At 38.4% G+C, this 22,466-nt stretch overlaps 1 protein-coding gene across 4 annotated transcripts in view; it reads left to right on the top strand.

Moving 5' to 3' along the window:
* The first annotated feature begins 861 nt into the window (after nt 1-861).
* LOC113563693 (meiosis regulator and mRNA stability factor 1-like) overlaps nt 862-22,466 on the top strand; it is a 67,950-nt gene continuing 46,345 nt past the window's right edge. The window contains exons 1-3 of one of the 4 annotated variants that reach the window (XM_026982881.1): nt 862-949; nt 15,955-16,096; nt 16,287-16,638. The gene's annotated coding sequence lies outside the window, so the exon portion shown is untranslated. Of the gene's footprint in view, nt 950-15,954; nt 16,639-22,466 lie in introns of all 4 variants that reach the window. The other 3 variants (XM_026982880.1, XM_026982879.1, XM_026982882.1) reach the window with 3 other exon arrangements.

The raw sequence follows: 22,466 nt of genomic DNA on the forward strand, positions 1-22,466 counted from the left end.
GCCACAGCTCTTGGAGAATTATCTTAGCGACAATAATAATTGGTGGCAGGAGTTCTAATGGGTCGAACATAGCCGACGCTATCGATAGAATTGTCCTTTTGGTGGACGTTGCAAGACAGTTCTTTGGTATGAAGTTGAAGAGAAGCATGTCCGTGTGCTGGTTCCAGCTGATCCCAAGAGCGTGTCAGTTCGCCTTTATTGGCGTTAAGGTCCTTGTTTGCATGGCTTTCTATAAATTCAGCGTGATTGGAATGCCATTTGTTCAAGGGAAAGTGTCCTTAACGAAAAATTTATATTTTATGGTCCTCCAAGTCATCCAAGTAAAATTATGACTTAATGAATGAAAAGCCGAGTGGATAGTCTGAGCGATAAGTCTCAGCGATATGGTGCATGAACGGGGTATTGCCCCGAACGGGGCAGCAGCGGTACCGTAGGTCACCGTGTTCAGCTGGTGCGAAGAATGTTGTCTGGAAATGCTCTCCAAAGGATGTACTGGTATTTGAGGTCATTGATGTCAATAATTACATTCCTGTACATTTTATTCACGTCTGCTGGGATGGCGGCAGTAAATATACATCTTCCTGAATAGTCGGGCCAACGAGTAGTAGATCATTGAGCGAAGTTTGATTTGTCGTCCGACAAGACGCGTCGAAAACCACTCTGAGCTTAGTCGACTCACTGCTAGGTTTAGTGACACAATGATGGGGAATGTAGTAGTGTGGTTCGTGTAACTTAGGACGAATCACTAAAGACATGTGTCTTAGTTTCTCATAATCTTCCATAAATTTTGTATTCCATTCTCGCAATATTGTGTCCAAAGCGGAGCTGACTGCGACAAACGACGTTCCATACTCAGGAACCTGCGATGAGTGATATCAAATGAAATCCCCAATTGGCTTGGATTATCCTTGAATGGCAGTTTGACGACTATTCGGCCCGTGCTATCTAAGTATGTAGTTTTCTTGTTTTACTCCTCGCATAGATTATGATCGGGCTTCCTATTTTTTGATAGCGCCTCAACACCCTCGAGTTACCGTAGTTGCTGAAGACTGCGATCAATGGTGGTGGTGCTGAGAGCCAAGCAGATTGATGATTTAGTCTTGCCAATGGGCTGAAATCTGCCAGTCCAAATAATGTTCTCTGAAGCATTGGGCCAGAAGTACCAAGTTTGAGTTGTCCGATTGAGAGAATTGTAATGGTTGACTAAGCATACAAAGTTAAATAAGTACCCAAACACTGGTGATTCGGGATCTCACTCTTCTACTCAGTTATGAATAATGGCGGGTGGAATCCTCTGGTGCTTTAGCTCTTTCGGCGATGGGGTGGGACGGATTGCCTACCAAAACTTTCCACACAATTTTTAGGATTCCTACAGAAACTATATTTTCCAATGCTGGTAAATGCAATACTAAGAGGGATAAAAAAAGAAAACTGAAAAAAAGACGGAACTCACAAACTAAAACAAAAAAAAAAATGTACAGACTGCAGCAAGACTAAACTGTAGCAAGGTCTTTGGTGGAATTTCCACCTTCTTAGAAAAGTAAGAAAATCTTCTCCATTTACCTAAACATTATTAATTTCAATTCAATTTCAATTCATTACATTTCTTAAGTTCTAAGAGTATTGACAATTTAAATTAATTTTGGACGGTCTGATCTTAATGATTATGGTTAGTTATTGGATTTTCTATCAAACAAACTATGCATAAGGTTAGGAATATTTTGAATAATAATACTAGGCCAGATGAGGTCACTTTATGCAATAATAAAAAAAATGTTCTTTTGTAACGGGCTCTCTAGTATTTCAATTTGGGTTACTTGCAATGCTTAGATATATAGTTTTTTTTTTCTTCAGCCACCCCCCGAATTTTTATATTTGTTTTAAATGCTCTTGTAAGAATGTAGGTGTTGACTACGCTACGACAATACTGAATTATTCTTAGCTTTACGGAATTACATATGTACAGTTCCAGGGTTGAAAGGCCTTCCAGCGATGAAATGATGATTCATGTTGTCGATGCTAGCGGGGATTAATGGACTTATAAAACGAAACACTCTCTCGCAAGTCGACTCCCATATGGTCTAGCAACCACCACTTGCACTACTTTAATCTTAATCCCTTATCCGCTGACGGTCCTGGTTTTGTTTTTCATAAATTATCCTGGCTGGTAAAAGTAACTGGTACGGATTAGCTCATCCTTCTGGTAGCTGTTCCACTGCGCACCGATATACATAAATAGGTCGGTGTGTCCAATCAGTGAATGTAATCGAAAGGGAAGGCTTCGGGAGGTTGGCATATCTCCCGAAAAGACAATTTTCCAATTATAAGTAGCCTGGGATTGTCCTATGCCGAAATAATCACGCTAGTTGGTGGTCAGTAATCAATCCTACCGGACAGTAATTGCAGAGGCCCCGGTCAGGCCCCGGAGGCCAAATGAAAACTTTATACTGCCAACAGAGCGTGTTTTAGTTGCGGCACTAGTGCAACACAGCGACATACCTGATAAAGAAAAATTCTTGGGAGAATTCTGAGGCAACCCCCGCGAAGAACACAGATGCCACTCCAAATTTTGGGACAGTTTTCTTTTCTCTCCAGTACGGAATGCAATATTAGCGGGAATTAGTTTCGAATGTCCTTAGCATGATACGTTTCTACCTCTTTTCCTTGTAAATTCTCAAGCTGGTAATAACAATTTCCAAGTTACTTTTTAATTCGTGAATTTACAAATTGTGGGTCTAATTTCGAGTTAAAATTCTGCTTTCGGCAAAATTTCGACGAAATACTTCCTGTCCTTCCTTAAAAGAATTGGGTTTTACGCGTAAGTTATATTGCCGCACACTGTGATCATACGCACGACGAACGTCGTGAATGTCTTTTCGAATGATGGCTAAATTACCAGATTGGGAAAACGGTGCTATCGGTGCTATCGGTTCTTCCAATACGTTCTTCCAACGAACATGAGATACTAGTGTTCCTGTCCCACTCGGTTTGGTCGGTTTTTAGATAAATACGAATATCAGCTAATAGGGAATGGTTCACTCTTTCGTCTGCATTACTTTGTGCTGAGTATAATGCGGTATAGAGGTGGCTTACTCCTAATTCTGTAAGAAAGGATATTTGCTAAAGTGGTCTAATACTATAAGCAATCCAACGTGTCCTTGCTTACTACGGGGATAGAGCAGGCCGTTGAAATGGTCGATACGATGGACAATGCTCACCCATGGCTGGACGTAACGTATAATTCGGGGCTTTACTCCTTACATGCGTCACCTGGGCCAAAATAGATTCCGAGGTAGCTTCGCTATGATCTTCTGCATTCCGGCATGGGAGGACGTAACACTATCGGGTGCCTGTCGAGACGTTTCGAGAACCCAGAGTTTCCAGGACTGTTTATCGTGAAACTTATTTCCGTCAGCGCGTTCTGTACAAATGTATCTACTATTTTAATGTCGGGATATTTATCTTCGCTATTCATAAATTTAGCTTTTTGCGCCGTGTCCTCTTTAAAAGCTTCAGAGCAAAGGTCTATTATAGGTCTATTAAGGTCTATTATTATTGCATGTCCAATGCAATTATTTCGTTCTCAAATAGCCTGGACAAAGCGTCAGGGACAACATGATCTTTTCTTTTTCGATGCGGGAATGAAAATTTAAACTGTTGCAATCTAAAAAGCCACCTAGCAAGTCTTCCTGTTACATTCTGTCGGCTTATATTATATAAGCTAGAAATCAAATTCTTGCAGTTCTAAATAGCAGCGAAACTTTTCAATGGCTAATACCACGGCTAAACACTCTCGTTCGGTGACGCTATAAATACATTGTGATCGACTTATCTTTTTTGACATATAGGCAATGGGCTTTTCAGCTTTATCTTCCGCTGGTTGAACCAACACTGCACCGATGTTGAAATCGCTGGCGTCACAGTAAAGATAAAACTTCTTTTCAAAGTCAGGGTTTGTTAAAACCGGTGCAGAGGTCAATATGATTTTGAGCCTATCCATCGCTACTTACTTCTAGAGGCCAATAATTCCCCTTGGGAGCTGGCCAATTTACGATGTTACTCCAAACTGGCTTTTGTCCACGTTAAGAGTAAGATTGGCTTTGGGACATTCCTCGGCCAATCGAATCAGTACAAATGAGACACAAAATCTTCGGACACAACGCATATATCGTGTAAGTATCCAAAGACACAATAGCGCAGATCTGCTGGAATGATCTGATACATTAAGCGACACATCAATGTGCATTACAAAGCCCGAACGTCATAACCTTAAACTGGTATAACGGTCGTCCAGGCACTGTAAATGCAGTTAAAAGTTTTGATTCAGCACGGAGCTGTATTTGCAAATCGGCATATTTTAAATCAAGCTTGAATATGATGTTAGTTTTGGGCAATCGAGATTCCGTCAATGCTGGGCAACGGATAAGCATCCTTTTTAGTAGCCTCGTTAAGCCTACGTGCATCCAGGCAAAATCGAATTATATTAGGGCTTACAGAAGGCTCAATAACATCTAGTTGCACCATACGATCAATTTCTGCATAAAGTAATTTCTCTACTGCGGGACTGACTGAATAGAACTTCTGTTTAACGGGCTTGGCATTTCCGACTTCAATGCAATGTTCAATAAGTGAAGTGCGACCTAATCTAGATCTTCTCTTCTTGTGCTAGCTCTTCTCCAAGAACTAATGTTCGCTCCTGTGTACAATAGCCCAATTTCTGTATACCCCAAGAACGAGACTTCAGCAAAGCTTCGCAAATCACTTGTCTTGTTAAAAATAGTAGAAATTTGTAATTGTATTATTTCTCTTAACCTCGGCATAAAATGACTTTAATCTAAGTGTGCGCCGATTGCCATGCAACTTTATATCCTGATAATGTTTCACCCACTCTTCATATGGGCGCAATCGCATCGGAATGCGTTAAATCTTCGGGGGCATTCGGTTCTTGGTGAATGCTCCCGTATGTCGGTTTTCCGATTGCTTTTGAAGGCAGTTTTGACATTGCGGCTTGTAGGTGTCTGGCCTACCGCAGCCGTAGCAGAACACTCGGCGATCCGCTAAGCAGTTCTCCCAGATATGACCTAATTCTTCTCAGTTCCAACACTTAAGCTTTTCCGCAGAGCTACGTAAAGCAGCCATTTATGAATCAGTCATAACTTGTTATGGGATAAGTTTTCACTCATCGGAACTAGGCGACGTAAGTGTCCCACAGAATGCACGGGCTGATACAGCAACTTTTGCCTAGTCTCGGGTAGCAGGTGGTTCTTTAATATTTTAATAAACTCCTCTTCTTCAATTTTGACCGATTCCTTATCAATTAAAGAAGCCACTGCCTCATAGAAAGCGGAATACGATTCACCGTGCTTTTGCTTTCGTGCTCTTATCAACTCCATGCTCATAAAGTCTGATCGATGGTCCTTATATTGTTGACGGAGTGACGCACAAATGTTTGACCAAACTATTTCATCTACATGCTTGTGGTATCTAAAATACCATGATCTAGCTTTACCGGTGGACAATAGATCCATTTTCTTACACATACTTGCAAAGTCACTCCCCAAGGTTTCATCTGCGAGCGCTTTTATTCTATACATAAATTCTTCAACGCCTAACTTCAGTATTCTTCAGTAGATCCATCAAAATGTACTCCCCATTTTTTGCATAATGTCGACTGTCTGCCGAGAACTTATTGAGGATGAACTGAAAGAGGCTTGCTCCCGAGTCATGTCTGACCTTTTGGGATTGCTTGGTGGTGGCAGATTCTATATGCAAAAAGACGATAAAGCCCTGGTAATGGTTTGCTATATCATATCTTGAATTGTATTATAATCCACCGTTTGAGTTCGACGTGAGTCGATAGTTTTGACTGGTCTACCCGCAAGAAGCCTAACACGAGGGGGTCTATTAGAAATACCCTCATGATGCTGGGTACTTTGACTCGCATCCAATACAGAAGACGGAGCACCACTGGTATTTGAAGGAAGTGGTTCCTCTGAAAGCTTTCTAAAGAATGGTTATAGTGTAGAAGTGTTTGATGAGCCCTGTTGCATGTGCGACAACGATTCCTCGATGGGCAGCTTGCCAGGTGATGGCCGCTGCACAGGCAAATTAAGCAGAGTCGATGCGATTTAACCAAATTAAAGTGTTCTACAGAATTCATACACTTGAACCTGTCGCAGCCAAAAAGCTTGTGTGACGTCGATTAGCAAAGTACACAAGAATCGTTGGTAGGTGAAAACGAGAAACTATGTGCTCTGTTAAAGTTGCGACCCATTCGTTGTTACTCTTATCTTTGAGTTTGAACAGGACCACTCGACAGAAGAAATTGGCAATGACGTTCAAGCACTTTCACATTGATTCCAGGATGGAAGTGTAGCGTAGTGCAGTGACTCATTCCACTTGGCTTTGGTTTGTTGATCACACTTTTCTAATATATTGTAGATGAGCATCGCCTGCGAAATTTCTGCATTAGATCCTAAAGATGATAACGAACTGAATAGGGCAGATGCGTTGAGTTTGACCGAGCAATTACCGTTGAAAGGTTTCTATTACGCGTTAGAGGCTACAACAAGTTTTTAGGGAACTCCATAGTCTGCTTGTATGAGCAGCCAACAAATGGTAGTAACAAAAAACGGAGGAAAGAGCAAGGATTATGATTTTGACTTCTATTCGCTCAGCTGAGAAATTAAATAGCCTTTTTGCACTGCCGAAAGTGAACTGACGAAGGTCGAATAATTGATGGAAAGGAAATAAGGATAAAACGAATCCTTCAGTGACTATGTCTTTGTCATGCGCAACTTACACTTTAAGTTAAGCCAAAATTGCTGAAGACGAGTTCGTAGAATATAACATAAACACCCGAATTAACGGTTTACTGTTAACTTCCGCAATAAGATATTTTGCGGAGCTTAAAATGGAAGGGCTTACAGCGATGTCCAAACGAACTGGAATTGTGGTCGCAAAAACTCTTTACTGGACATGGCTTGCCATGTGTGTGGATACGGATTGGATTTCTACCGTCAACATCTGTCGTTTTTGTCGGCATTCTGGAAATAGTGACGATGATATTGCCAAGATTTTTCCGCGGAGTCCGCCATGCAAGGTATGGTATGTATGTAAGTTTCTGTCTTTAGCGAAGTTGCACATCAATAGCCCAGCTACATGAACGCATGATACAAAAAAAAAAAATTAAGAAAACAAGATCAGGAGATAATCTGAAAGGGGTACGTACCGTACGCTTACAGTCTTTCGGCTTCAAAAGAATATTCCGCGATTCAAGATTGTTCGAGGGGTAGAAGAAATCCTTGACTCCTGGATGCAAAGGTGGCTGCAAAGAAACACATCGTGAAGGAAGACCCGCAATTTGAAATAGTAGATAGAAAGTTCCAAGCTGGGCCGCAGGAAATCTCCGAGAATCCCGCCAACGTGGTGAAATCCGTGAATGTGATAATATCCACAAGAACCATATCTTAGGTACGCAGCATACTCTATCATCGTCATTGTGTTGGCGTTCCTAGTGATACTGAAATTGGTGAAGACATATAAGAGATCAGTACAGGGGCCAGATGATCACGACAAATATCATCATGCGTTTGATCGTGTCCAGCATGCCGAATACGAAAAAAATCTATAACGAGAAAAAAGCAGCAGTAAAAGACCGCGTCCGATTAACAAACATAAGCAGTGTAGTCCCACAAATTAAAACCGGCCATTTATACTCAAATAGTTACAGTCAATAAACAAACGGCCGGCAAAACGAACAAAATAAGATATAAAAAATGATTCTTTTTTGGCAGGCAAAAACAAATTAGAGAAAATAAAAAATAAAAAACACCCAGAACAATTGCAGGGACCGAGTAACAGATAGCTGTCCCGTATGTGGAGCCTGTAGCAGTAAAATTACATTATTTTTGCCGTTTATATTTATAATTTATATTAGTCCCGGTTATTTCATTTAATAATTATCCGGAATCCGAATTCCTTTCGTGCCTAATTAAGTCCTACTTAAATATTCTCGAAGTGCCGTTGGCGGCGTTTAACCTGTGCTATACAAACACAATATATAAATGGACACAGAAATACACTTTATAACCAAGTAGAAGAGTGACCGAGAAATTTAACAAATTTTCTGGTATATCAACAGAAAAAAAAAAAACAAAAACAAATAAAAACAATAATGAAGAAAGCAATAATAAAATTAAAAAAAAAAAAACAATAAATAAAAACAATAATGAAGAATGCAATAATAAAATGTTAAAAAATTTTCAAAATTGTCTGGGTGTTAGAAAAGCACAAAGTGATATTGGCATACCGATAGAAATTGGCAAAACAAATAATAAAGCGAAAAGAAAATCAAAGCATTGCTCAAAAGTGTGGGCGTGACAGTTTTGCCCATTTTGTGGGCTAACATTGCAAAATGTTGTTTGGCAAGCCTATAGAAATTTATATGGCTAATAAAAAATTATAAACTAACAAAAACTAATGACTAATAAAGTGGCAAGACTCGAATATTCGCATGATTAATCCCAACTTTCTAGCTCTTTGAGTTCATGAGATTCGGCTATTAATTCTGATATATATACTTTATATGCTCAGCACCTCCATACTATTCTTTTTTCCTACATACTTTTCAATGCAACAGGTATACCCTCCTACTCTACGAGTACGAACCGAGTAAGAACCGAAAATAACAATTTAATCAAAATCTAAACAGAGAAAAACATTAATAGGTTTCCACACTCCCAAATACGCCAACTTCAGGTTGAAAACGTAGGTTAAGCTCAGTATGCAGGATCTCAAATCATCTTTCGAAAGTTTCTTTACTGGTTTCTTTCTTAACACTGAACGACTTGTTTATCCTGATAAGCAAAAACAATTCGAAAAAGGACTACGTTCCTTGCAGTCCGCAAAACACTTAATTTGCTAACGAATATATTGAAACAGCAATATACGAGTTTATGGCAAGACCATCATTGCAACAACTATTAGAAAATCAGCAACTGCATAACTTTAGTCGAGTACTTACTACAGTTGTACCCCACTCAAAAGTTCAGACAAGTACACAAGATTTATGGGGTAACTGCGAGGCTGCGAAGTAATAAATTAGGAAAAATCTTCTAATTGGATGGATGCAAAAATGACCTTAATCAAGGAATTCAAAGACCACAGGGTATTTGAAGACATTATCAGCAATGTATACAAGACACCATATCAGGTTTATAATCCGAATTATAGAAAAAACTTTAATGCGAAAAGTCTAATTCATTCTCCAAAACCTCAGCGTTTACCAAACATGAACCAAAAACCCCCTTAATAGTGAAAATCTTTCAAAAATATAGAAAAAATGTATACCACGGTAAAGTTCTCAATCCAATAAAAAGGCAAGAGAATAGGATGAATGTTAATGTTCAACAATCAATTGCGGAAGAAAGTTCCGAGAAGATGTAAATAGCCTCCGAGATCGAAAGTATAGCCCGTATGTAGGAGTAATGGCCTTAATAGACATAGAATCATTTGGTAAAATCAAAAGAAAATATTCCGAAAAGATCAAAAGGAAAAAAGAAAAAATAAAAAGGGTATACTATAAATGGATAATTGGGATTAAAAACAATAATAAAGTAGCAGTCAATATGATGAGCAGATACTAGGAGGGATACGATCGTATTGTGTATTAAGGTCCATAAAAATAAGGATGAAGAGGATAATACCGTATTAAAATACCTTAATCCCTGTCTGCGGACCAATTTTTTAATTTGCTATCAACGATGTAATTATTAAAGGAATGTAACGATTTTTATTTAAATAGGAGGGGGGGAAACATATGTACTAATCTAAATTATAAAAAACGATTTCGGATTTTGGGCCTAAATGTAAGACCATGTGTAGAATGATATAACATTTAAATTTTCTTAACAACAAATATTTTTCTGCTTCTAGGGCATTACATTATGGGGACTTGATTACGGGTTAGGGTGGGTCTGGTTGTTTTTTTCTTTTGTTGTAAGTTTTCAAAAATTGGGACTTTAAACTATTATAAATAAATATTTATTTTCTTTTGGAATTGTTCGAACGAAACTTTCATTCCAAATCTAAAGCAAAGAAGCCCAGCATGTAGAGATTTTTTATTGGGCAGCTGCTTTTTATTTAGCCTTTTTTAAATGAAAGACGACTTTTATGGTAGCGAATTCAAGCGGTGTTATTTATTATTTCTTCGAGAAATTTGGAAGCGATGCGCATGCATGGGGTACGAAAAGGAGAGTGAGCAACGACAAAGATGCAGGCGAGAGTACAAGTGAGAGCGATCTGCAGCTGATTCGCATAGATAAAGCTGAGGTGCCGTGGACTAACTGTTTTCTCCAATTTTGGCAACAACTGGACATAAATTTAGGTGCTGCTGGCGGCTGCGGGACCCGACATACTCCACCCAGTATGTTCCAGTTACAAACGTCGATATTAAGGTTGGGCTTATGTTCGGTTATATTGGAGGAAATGACAGCAGTGATAGAAGTCAAGTATTCGGAGGTTCGAAATCGCATTGTTAAGTTAACTGACAAACCATCTGTCTTAAAACTAGGGTCACTATTCCGGTAACACAAACGGATGACTTTGTTTTTCTAAGCTGAAGCAAGTTTACAAATCGGGACGTTATTAAGTGCAGCTTGGTGCCAGAGTCGAGTACAGCACGGCAAGAAACAAGGGTTCCCGAACGGTTTTTAGTAACACAGTGGAAGTGGCTAGGAGTAACGCAGATCTTGATAACGAATCTGCTAATCCTTTCACTCTGTTATATATGGCAGTTGCCTTGCAACTCAAAAATGTCACACTGTTTGCATCAGCCGGTAAGGTCTCCAGAATTTTTAGCAGCCATAGCAACAGCAACAACAACCAATTCGGTTCAAGCGGAAGGATGAGCGCAAAGAAGAATCAGCGGTAGTTTCCGTTATTTGGGCTTAATGTGCAATTATTGTAGACAAATATTCTTTATGCACAAATCACTCAGCAGTAACAGCGAATAAAAGTTGAAGCTTTAAAGAGCTTTGTATAATTTGCACTAATATTGTTTATTTATATGTATATCACTTCATGGTCAACAAAATGTTGAGTTAATAAGCATTTTTATTAGCATTTTTTGTAAATGAAAGACGAGTTTTATGGTACCGAATTCAAGCGAATTTATTTATTTTTTGAAATTTTGCTGCGATGGGCATGCTTCGTGTACGAAAACGAGAAAGAGAAAATTACAGAGCGATGCAGGCGAGAGTACAAAAGAGCGCGATCTCGCAGTTGATCCGCATAGATAAAGTTGCCGAGGACTAATTGTTTTCTCCAATGTTGGCAACAACTGGACATAAATTTAGGAGCTACTGGCTGCGAGACCCGACAATATCAATTTATTCATTACTAAATTAGAAGGGGACTTCAGCCCCATACCTTGCAAAAAAGAACTATATATACCACTTACGTAGACAATTAAAACCAATGATACAAGCAGATATAAAATATGATATATAGATTCAGTCAAATTTTTAAATTCAAGCTTAACTATCAAGCTATATGGAGGATAAAGATTTTAAAATTTTAAAATCATTTTAAAAAATGAGGAGGAAGGGGGTGTTTCCGTACGACTATTTATATTGTTTTTAAAAGTTTTATGATACCCACCATCCAAGCATTGATAGTTTTAATATTTCTCTTAGTGAAGAAAATTTTATTATAGATGACTATGATTTCGCACAGATTGTATGGGAGACATTTAACTGTCGAACTATTGAAGAATTTAAAACTATATATAGAAAGATGTCTTTGAAAATTTTGTAGGAAAATTTGCCATAAAATTTATAAGTTATATCCCACCAATTTTGTAACTGCGCGATCAATATCATGAGATGCTATGCTCAAGTTCACTAATGTAAATTCAAACTAAAAAGTGATGGTGATATGTATAATTTTTTAAAAAGAGCAGTTCGGGGAGAGTTGTCTCAATGCACTCAGCGCATTTCTATCGCAAATAATGATTATTTAAATAACTTCGATCCAAAAAAACCGATTTCAGCTCGAAAAATGCACACAAAGTGCCCTGCGGTTCAAAAGCACCAGCAACAGCAACGAAGTGCCCTAAACAAAATATTGTTTAGTGTACGAAATAATTACCTTGTGGCAAAACATGGATGCTACCAAAACACGCCAAGAAAACGGACATTTTTTAAGTTATATTGATGCGAATAATTTGTATGGTGGGCTATGAGTCAGCCCTCACCCCTCTCAGGGTCTCAGTTTTTGGATAAGGAAGAAGTTGATTCATTCGACTATAAAAATATAGCATACCATTAGATGTTAGAAGTTGATTAATTCGACTATTCGACTATAAAAATATAGCATCTAATGGTATGCTATATTTTTATAGTCGAATGAATCAACTTCTTCCTTATCCAAAAACTGAGACCCTTATAACTTAGGGTATATGCTAAAATTTGATCTAGAGTACCCTGCCGATAGACATGACTTACATAATTATTTACCATTCTGTCCTGAAAATAAAATTCCACCCGGAGGCAATAACCAATAAATTATTAACCAATAATAGTGAACACATAATTCATGTAAAACAACTTTGCTTAGAACATGCTCTAATTGTAAGAAAAGTACACAGAGTTTTGTCTTTTACGCAATCATGATGGCTGAAGCCTTATATTGACTTGAATACAAATCCGAAAAATTGGATGCAAGTGATTAAAAAAAAAAAATTTAAGCTGATGAACAATGGAAAACAATGAAAAATGTAGCAAAGCGTCGTCAAGTAACTTTAGTTAAACATTATCAATCTGGACAAAATTCTCCAGGCTTGTGCCACCTTCCACACTGAGATCTCGAAATGCACTCCTCCTTAAAGGCCTCTCGAAGCATTTGATAAGTTTCCGATGCATTTTTGCCAAGTCGCACACAAAACTTTATGGCGTACCGCTGTTCCAGCGAACGCTCGCACCGTGACACAACAGAAAAAATGACTTCGCTCTACGACACGTCCTACCACTTCTATTGCTCAGAGCGAACTGAGACCGAGCGCGTTGGAAAGGAGAGACTCCGCCCCAAATTTTCAGACAGGTCCGAGCGTGCTACGACAGGTAGTTACGTGACAATGAAACCATGCGCATTACTTCATTACTTTCACCCTGTATAACTGTTGAACGCAATATCCAAACTAATCATGCATAGCGTCGTTTTGTAGGTTATGTCAAGACCTTTCAAATTATGTATAGCTCTGTAGCGCTTTGTACATAGCCGCGAAATTCAAAAGACAAAAAGGCGGAATGGAGATATTTGCCAACCTAATACTACTAGTGTATTAGTGTACTAATGTTCAGGTTGAGATCAAGTGTTCAGGTTGAGATCAAGGATAGGTTCTCATGCACTTATGATTGACCAAAACTGATATGGATGTTTTCCTTTTATTCCTTTACAATTTTTTATACTGTTCGTTTTGCTGGCTACTTTCCTGACTTTATATACATACTTCGAAGTTCTTTACTGTAAGTCAGGTTCCGAAATTACGATCTGTATTTTTGCTTGTGAGGAGTCTTAAAACTTTCCACAAATCGAGGCGCAGGAGAACGGCCTAGCAATAGCGAAGAGAACTGGAATGCAGGAGGAGTGAAGAAGTCATGTCAAACGGATCTTGGACCCTGGCAAAGAGGAAACCACGAGCTAACGGTACCGCGCTGGACTTTGGACTCGAGTCGGCCAAGGGCATGGAGGTCGAGCACAAAGAGGACACACCGTGAACTAACGGGACCTTGCTGGACCTTGAACCCGATCGGGTTGTGAGTAAAAGTAGAAATAACGGGATTGTCGCAGCTTATAAAGGGACGGCGCAAGCGTAGCTCGGGAGCAATCAGCTAAACACGCGTCAATTCATAAGTGCAAGAGGATAGCCGAGCAAAGTACAAGCGCGACATTTAGATCCACACGGTGAGGCTACTGCAGGAGGAGACGGCAAGGAACTGCCGTGGTCAGAAAGGAATTGTTAAGTCATTTGATGTGTCCTGTGGCATGAGCGGTCATAACAGGCGTGCGCCTCCGGGTGTATAAACGGTGGTTCTGGGAAGGGCTTTGGTTCGCCCCAACGCACGACAAACTTTGCGGCCCCGCCACCATAATATCCTAGGTCTCATTCTTGCGGGCACGGGTTCTGTTATCGAGGTAGACGAGGCCAAGACCGTCGGAGTCCATTAAGAGTATTCTGCTAATAAAGCTGACGTAAATCTATAACCGTGTCTTTTTCTTGGTCGGACACAAATCAAAAATTTGGTGGGACAAACACAAAATCCGCTGCAAATCGTAGCGAGCAGAGTAACAGTTCGTTACAGACTACATCAAGACATTTTGTAGCGCGGCGGAACTACGTACAAGAAAGACTATTTTTGAAGACGGGCCATTTCTGCCATTTCATGAACTTACAATCCATTTTGAAAGATCAACTTAGTAAGTCCTCTTTATGTCAGTGTAGATGACATCAGTTTAAAATATATTTTGAAACTCATAAAAAGTACCTCCTCCGACTGGGGCAGGCTCAACCGCAATCGAGATAACACATTTTCGCCTAGAAAACTTGTAATACCTGTATATTTTGTACGTACCTGGGAACACTTCGGACGGTAGGGTTTCTGGTCTTAACCAAGTCTCTGTAAGCATAGACAAATCCCCTTTTGTTCTTACATGGCAATGCTGATCTCTCCATCTGCAGCTTCTGCGATCGTGTCTGAAGACCACTACATTGGAACCCATTTGCTCATTGGCAATTAATAATCGGATTTGCTTAACCTCGTATTGGTACTGTCGTTCATGGGGATCTAAGCACAACCCGCGTCACATGGGAAACAAGAAAGATCACATAAAGAAAAACGCTTATCCCAGACTCCGTTAATCGTGCGTTCTGTATTATCTGTATTGCCTGCTCGTATTACACTGTATTTTAGTAAAGATTGGTTTGAGTGGAAATAAAATAACAGAAATTTTAAATAGTTTACACGAAAGCAAATCTTTGTACTATTGAATATTTAGTACTATTTTGTACGGCATAAATACGAACGCTTGTTGTAAATTTTTCTTTCTTTAATTTACCTTTGATTAGCCCTGGGACAATAAATGCATTTGTTGATCCCCTACCGATTAGAAATGTGAGTAGTTTTGATGTTGTTAATTTATAGTTTTATAAAAGAGAAACGTACAAATTTTTAATGTATGTTGCACAGAGTAGCGTTTGTTGAACGCACATTTCTGTTAATCTACGGTTTGAGGTGATCGTTGCTTGTGGCGATGTGTTGCGGGATCTATTATGTCGGGTCTCACAGCTAATCTAAATCGTATTTTCATTTCGTAAAAAAACTAATAAAAAATATATTACCTCAACACTATTCGTTAAAATAAAACAATATCTAGAGTTAGCGTTCAAAAGGAGTATTTAAAAATGGATTGTTATATAATGGTACTTTGGTACTTGATAAAAAATAAATTCAAAACTTAGTTAAATTTTTAAATAGACATATATTATTAATTTCCACCAATCAAAACTACGATTCGATGCGAATGATGTTAATGTTAATTACGTCGAAGCAAGGAGAAGCTTTCATTGCTGGGAATCGCAAAACACCATCTGCAGTGCAGCTTTCGGTTAAAGAATTAAAGAAAACAACCAAATTAAAGAAACCATTAAATAAACAATGAAAAAAAATATCAATCATAATCTAATGTCTTATATAAAAAGCATATAGCATAGAGATAGATGTTTAACTTTTGAACTAGGGATTTCATCCTTCCCGTGGCCAGACCAATGCACTTTCCTCCCCTTCTTCTTCTTCTTCTTTGTGATCAAACTCACATCTAGCCTCATTCGTTTCTATTTAACTAAATTGTATTCTGATAGTTTTCCCTTTGAATGTCATTTAATTGTGTTTACAGACACTTTTTGAAAACCGGAGATAATAACTGGGAACTTATGTAAGTTAACAAGTAACAGCAATAAAAGCTGTATGTGACGACGAACAACACATGAAGATTTACTTCCGATGCTGGTCGGCGGCCGTGATCTGTGCGAGATAGGGTAATCTTAAAATCTCTCTTCTTATATTAATCACTTCTAAACTGACAGCCGAAGAATAAAGACTCATCATCGTAATCGAGTCTTTTATTTAAAATAACCGCTGTAAATATCAAGTTGGAGCTACGACCCTGCTACCGGCTTATTCCAGTTGGTCACCTGAGCTATAGTCACCTATCCTGGTCACCACCAGGTCCCGATCCGCGATCTGTACCACACCACAGCTACAGAGGCGACATCGAGGTGACTGTGCTGTGGGCAGCAACGTGCCGCAACACCCGTGCAGCAATCCCGTGAGCAGCGACTTGCCACGGGGACACCTCCTGCAGCAAACGGCGCAGGTGGAGGATCTTGCGCACAACTTCCTTGCATCCGTCATTAAATCATATCTGGCGCCCAAACAAGTCGACGACCGCGACAAGGCACGACCTAAATAAAACCCATTATAATTGGCAAGCTAGGACGGACTGTCCTGGGCAGAAGAGACGGCGACTAACGCTTCAACAAAACCCGGAAAAAAAGAAGGAAAACTATCATAGATTCATGTGAGTGACACCCTTTTTATGAATTGCCAAAAGATATTAAAAGGAACAGTAATAAGATAATGCAATTAAATGTTAAAATCACAGTTAAGAGATTTATTTTGGAAAAAGTGTTGGCATTAATTTAAAGTAATTGCAATTTGAGTAATATTTACTTTACTAGAAAGTATAGTTCTCAGCGGACGACTAGTCGCATGCTTATCTTTCGGTCCCGTTGTTTTTTCCAAATAGTAAAATCTGATTGCAGTGTACTTGCCTGTTGCTGTAACTGGCAATGTGAGTTGTGAATTCACATCGATGCGGTGAAATCATTGCCAGAGTTTTATGGGTCTCAGGGAAAATATGTTTCTTGGCGACAGGCAGCAGCAGCTGCATATGAATTATTCAGAGGGTATAGCGGTAGCTCTAGACATTACCGCTGTTCTCATAATCCGCAACAAAGTTAGGGGATCTTCTGATTCTGTTCTTTCGTCATTTAATATAGTCCTTCATTTTGACGCCATAATTAGCCATACCGCCATAATAAAGGTCCATTACATTTGCTCGATCAAGAGCTTTCAACACTCAGGCAGGGACAGATGTCTATTAAACAATTTTATGAGGAGGTTAAAATGAAGCTCTCACTCCTTACAAACAAGACAACTACGATATATGAGGCGGACCATGCCCGATATATGAATGATAAGCATAGGCCTAATGCCTTGCGTGTCTTTATTTCTGGGCTAAAGAGAAACTTAACTGATGTTCTATTGATGTTGATGTTCAACCTGCAGACCTGCCTTCAGCTCTAGCAATGGCTCCGGAAATAGAGGCAAACCACGAGAGGCATGCCTTTGCGACACAATATTCCAGGTTCATAGAAGAAATATATCTCAGACAAAGGACATTACAAAGTCCATCACAAAGAACTTCAGAATCCAATCATGAGCAGACGTTTAAAAAATCCGTTTTTTACCAGGGATAATAATGAACGACCCGTTGTCGACAATAGACCGTTAGAGAAGATGGACGTAGAATCCAACATAGTCGAGGTTTCGTCAGCTGACAAACTTTCAGCGCCCTCAGGGTTCTTCCATGCCACAGGCGTTTGATGCACAGCAGCAAAGTGCACAGAATAGACCGACTAGCTCTCAAAGAACGTCTGATTTTAAGCGTCAAAGAGTTAACCATCTGTTCGAAGAAGATCGGAATGATCAAAAAGAGGATCATTATAATCAGATTGCTAACGATGCGGTTGATGAAATAGACGGTGAAGAGGAAACAGACTATGAAAGCGATTCCGTACATTTTTTAGGGGTTCATCCGTGCTTTCGTTCGTCCAGCAAACAGTAGGGGGCGTCTGGAAGCTATATCAAGAAAGATATAGGATTGCCGACTTCAGCTTCTGTCGACTCACCCTTTAGTGTTAAGTTTGAAAAAAATAGAACGCAAGTGTGAGCTTAATCTGTTTGCCCGGACTTAAAACGGATTTGATGGCATAATTGGCCTTCACCTTTTAGCGCAAGTAGGTGCGACAATTGACCCCAAGGGCAATTCTATCAAGTTTAATGGAGGACGTGAAGATCTACACTTTTAAAAATGCGCTCAAGTTAACTTCACGAAGATTGTGGATATTGTTGTGTCTCCAAAAGTTCAAGAAGATGTTCAGTAGATGATGTGTAAAATCTCGAGGGCCTTTGATGACCCCGATTAGAAGTTACCATTCAACACAAATGTCGTAGCGACCATTCGGACAGAGACAATAATGAGCCAGTTTATTCACAATTGTACCCGTTTCCTATGGGTGCTTCCGATTTCGTGAATCGGGAGATCAAAGATCTACTCAGAAATGGTATTATTCGTCCATCTAGGTCTCCCTAAAATAACCCCATATGGGTTGTAGGTAAAAAAGGCAACGACGCTGCGGGATCGCTCAATAAACGCTTAGTAGTCAAAATTTAGAAAGTTAAATTTATAAACTATTGCCAATAAACTATTTGACAAGCTTAGAAGTATCCTTGCATCAGAGGACGTTATTCTTCATTATCCTGATTTTACGCGACCATTTGATTTGACGACCGATGCGTCATCCGTTGGTATAGGTGCAGTATTATCTCAGGGAAACCGGTCTATAACAATGATATCCCGAATGCTAAAAGAAAGGGAATTATTGGCAATCATTTGGGCCTTGGTCTATCTCCGACACTACCTCTATGGCAACATCTTTAAGGACCATAGTGTTTGGGACTAAGACACGTCATCAAATTGATTTTACCGATTGGGAGACATTACTGGACTTAGTGAAAGAAGTAACGCCCAACGTAGTGAATGCCATACACTGTGAACTTCCAGTCCTGGCCCGTTTTCAAGATAGTCTGGTTCGGCTTTTTCCTGCGAACAAGTTTTGGTTTTGTAAGTCTTGGAAGTGGTGGACGTTATCAAGCCTGCTGAACAAAGAGAAATTTTAGTTATTGAACTCAAGCTCATAGGGCTGCTCAAAAGAACGTCCTACTTGACTATTATTTTCAAAAAATGTGTAAATATGCAGCCGAAATCGATTTAAACTGCAGGGTCTGACAAAATGAAAAATACATCAGGCATCCAGTAAAACAGGAATTAGGTATAAACCCAATACCAACGCAGGTTGGGAAGATGCTATAGACCTGTATAGACATCTTCTCAACAGGGTGAAAGTACTTCGTTACGGCTGTTGATAAATTTTGGAAGTTTGCGAAGGTTCAGCCAAATGTAAATATTGGATGGTCCCAATCCTTCAGCTGGTCAACCCTTTTCCTAATGTTAGACCAGAGACATAGACGCATAGAGTTTGTTTCCAAATGTTGCCACGCCCACTCTAGCGCCCACAAAACTGCCACGGCCACACTTTTAAAAAATGTTATAATATTTTTTCACTATTTTATTAGTCTTATAAATTTCTATCGATTTGCCGAAAAACTTTTTGCCACGCAATTTTTTTTTTTGCCATTTTGTTTTTCATATTTCAATTTTATTCGCAATTCTTACCAATATTCCAGAAAATTATTAAATTTCTCGTTCGCAATTCCACAAGCTGAGTAACGGGTATCTGATAGTCGGGGAACTCGACTACAGTAATCCATCTTGTTTTTGTAGTCTAGTCGATAATAAGTGTAGTCTAGTTACATTATTATCTTTTGCGTTTGGATCTTGTTCAACTGCCATTGGAACTGCTCTTCATTTGTTTAGTTTATTGATATTTTTGTTCATTTTACCCTCCATATTGTTTTGAGCTACTGGATATATGGTGTTTTGGAAATCATTTAACTTTTGTAGGTACTCGTTTTGGTTATTAAAAATTTTTCGGTCTCAAAACCATGTGTGTTCTTCCTATAAATAGTTCGTATGTTTAGTTGATAAGTGAATAGCATTATTATATGTTATAAGCGTTTCAGAAAGGATCATGTAAACTTTCCAATTCTTTGGATTTTCTTGTTTCTATGACAATTCTGTCAATCTCTGTTAGAGAAGAATGAGATTATAAATTTTGAGATTGTGAAAAAGACGTGACATGGATATTTATATTGTATTGACTTCAAAAATCGAGGAATACTTTTCCGGAAAATTCCGTGCACTGCAAACAAGTTTTTGAAAATTCCATGCATACTGAAAAAAATTTTAAGAGATTTTACTACACCTATACAATTTCTATATGGAATTGTGTATGCACTAGAAAATTTAGAAAATTATTCAATTGTAGTCAAGATTATTTTTCCATTTATAAATTTCAATATGTATACAATTTCTATATGGAAATGTGTATGCACAAGAAAATTTAGAAAATTAATCAATTATAAACAAGATAATTTTTCCGTTTAGTGTATGAATGTCAATATGTTTGTTCTGCAGTGGAGTATTGGGAATTTCCGTTTTCTGAAATTAATGAAGTCTTTCCACTGGTGGAAAATTTATTATTATTAACATTATAACATAATGTTAATTGTATGTTTGACTTATTTTGAAAACGATAATTTGTCCACATCCTTAAAAATTATATATGAACATATTTTAAGTAACTTGAATAATTTTTACTTTTCTTCTATGCTTAGATGTTCGGTACGTAGAAGATCAAAGGATTGAAATTCAGATTTTGTTCAGATTCATAAGCTTCATAATTGTCCTTATTAAATTCCGTAACATGTAATTTTGAATCGAGACAAAATTTTTGTTCTTTTGTGAAGAAATTATTAACTTCTAAGAGACTGAAACTATTATTTGCATTAAAAATTCCAGAGGTTATGAATAATTAATTATTTAGTAAAATATGGGCACAAAAGAATGGGCCATTTTTACCCGCATCAAAGAATTGATTAAAATCAAATAGTGAAAATGGGAATTTCGTGTCCTCCTTTCTTTCTTCAAAAATTGATAATAATGCAATTATGATCAATAATTGGATGTTCGTTGAGAGTGGTTGAGATAGATACTGGGTTCTCTAATGTTATTTTGTCATTTTCCGGAATGATCTCAGGGTGTACAAAATAACCTTCTGCCCCTGTATCCATTAGAAATTTTTAATTTTGATTGGTCTGTAAGGTATACTGTAATATAAGGTAACATAGATCCTAATTTAAATTTACTCATGTATCCTGTTTGTGATGTGAGGCACTTAACTGAAAATTCTTGTCTTCATCGAAGTTGTGCGGAATATTATTTCGGCTATCATTCGGATACGTCTCTACATTAAAAAAAATCGTTGTTTTTTTTATCTAGTTTTTTCATTTTTAAAATTGTGATTTTTATATTTTGACGTACTAGGCTAGTCATCGTTGGGCTGGGTATCTATTTGTGGGAACGTTGTTATTACCTTCAACTGTAAAATCCCTTCCGTCATATCTGTTATTAGGACGATTGTATCCTATGTTTTCGTACTGATAGTTCATATAGTTTCTGCAAGGGCAATGTCTCATCTTTTCTATCCCGGCAATGTACCATCAAAGCCTCCCTAATTTCATCCAAGTTTAGAGATGCTCCTGAAGCCCTAACTGCCTCGATTTTTACCTTACCCTCCATTTTTTCACGTATTGCCCTAAGTAACATCAGTTTTTATCTGTGCGCCTAATAAGTAATAATCTTCTCCACACTAGTAATGAAATCATTAAATGTGTAGGAGTCCCCCCATACGGTGGTAAGAATGCCCATAGAATTAAACTAGCGCTGCGTCTATGTCTCCGGAATCTGCAATATCAACTTTCTAGCTTTTACAGTTCCTGTGATCTCGACGGACAAATGTGATGACGGACGGATGTGATGTGTGATGGACGGACAAATGGACATACAGATGGACGGATAGAGCGCGGACAAACGGACATGACCAGATCGACTTGGCTATTGATCCTGATCAAGAATGTAGACGTGGCAGTTTGGGCGTTAAAGTGTCTATATTTGGAAACAAACTTGCGCTGCGTCTATGTTTATGGAATCTGCAACTTTCTAGCTTCTTTAGTTCCTGAGATCCCGACGTTCATACAGACGGACAGATAGACGGACGGACAGACGAACAAGGCCAGATCGACTCGGCTGTTGATCTTAACCAAGAATATAATAATATATAATAATATAATAATAATATAATAATATAATAATAATATAAACCCAATTATATAATATATACTTTATATAGTCGGAAACTCTTTCTTCTACTTTTAAACGAATCTAGTATACCCCTTTACTCTACGAGTATCGGGTATAAATAATTATCCATTCGTCTAATATATCGAAGAGTTTTTCGCTAAAAATGTAATAGGACTTATTAATATAGGAATTGAAATCATGAAAGCTTTTTCACTTGCATAACGTAACTTGGCGCTTCTAAG

This window comes from Drosophila erecta, unplaced genomic scaffold (assembly GCF_003286155.1).
Source record: "Drosophila erecta strain 14021-0224.00,06,07 unplaced genomic scaffold, DereRS2 tig00000246-arrow-arrow-pilon, whole genome shotgun sequence".
NCBI classification, from domain to species: Eukaryota; Metazoa; Arthropoda; class Insecta; order Diptera; family Drosophilidae; genus Drosophila; species Drosophila erecta.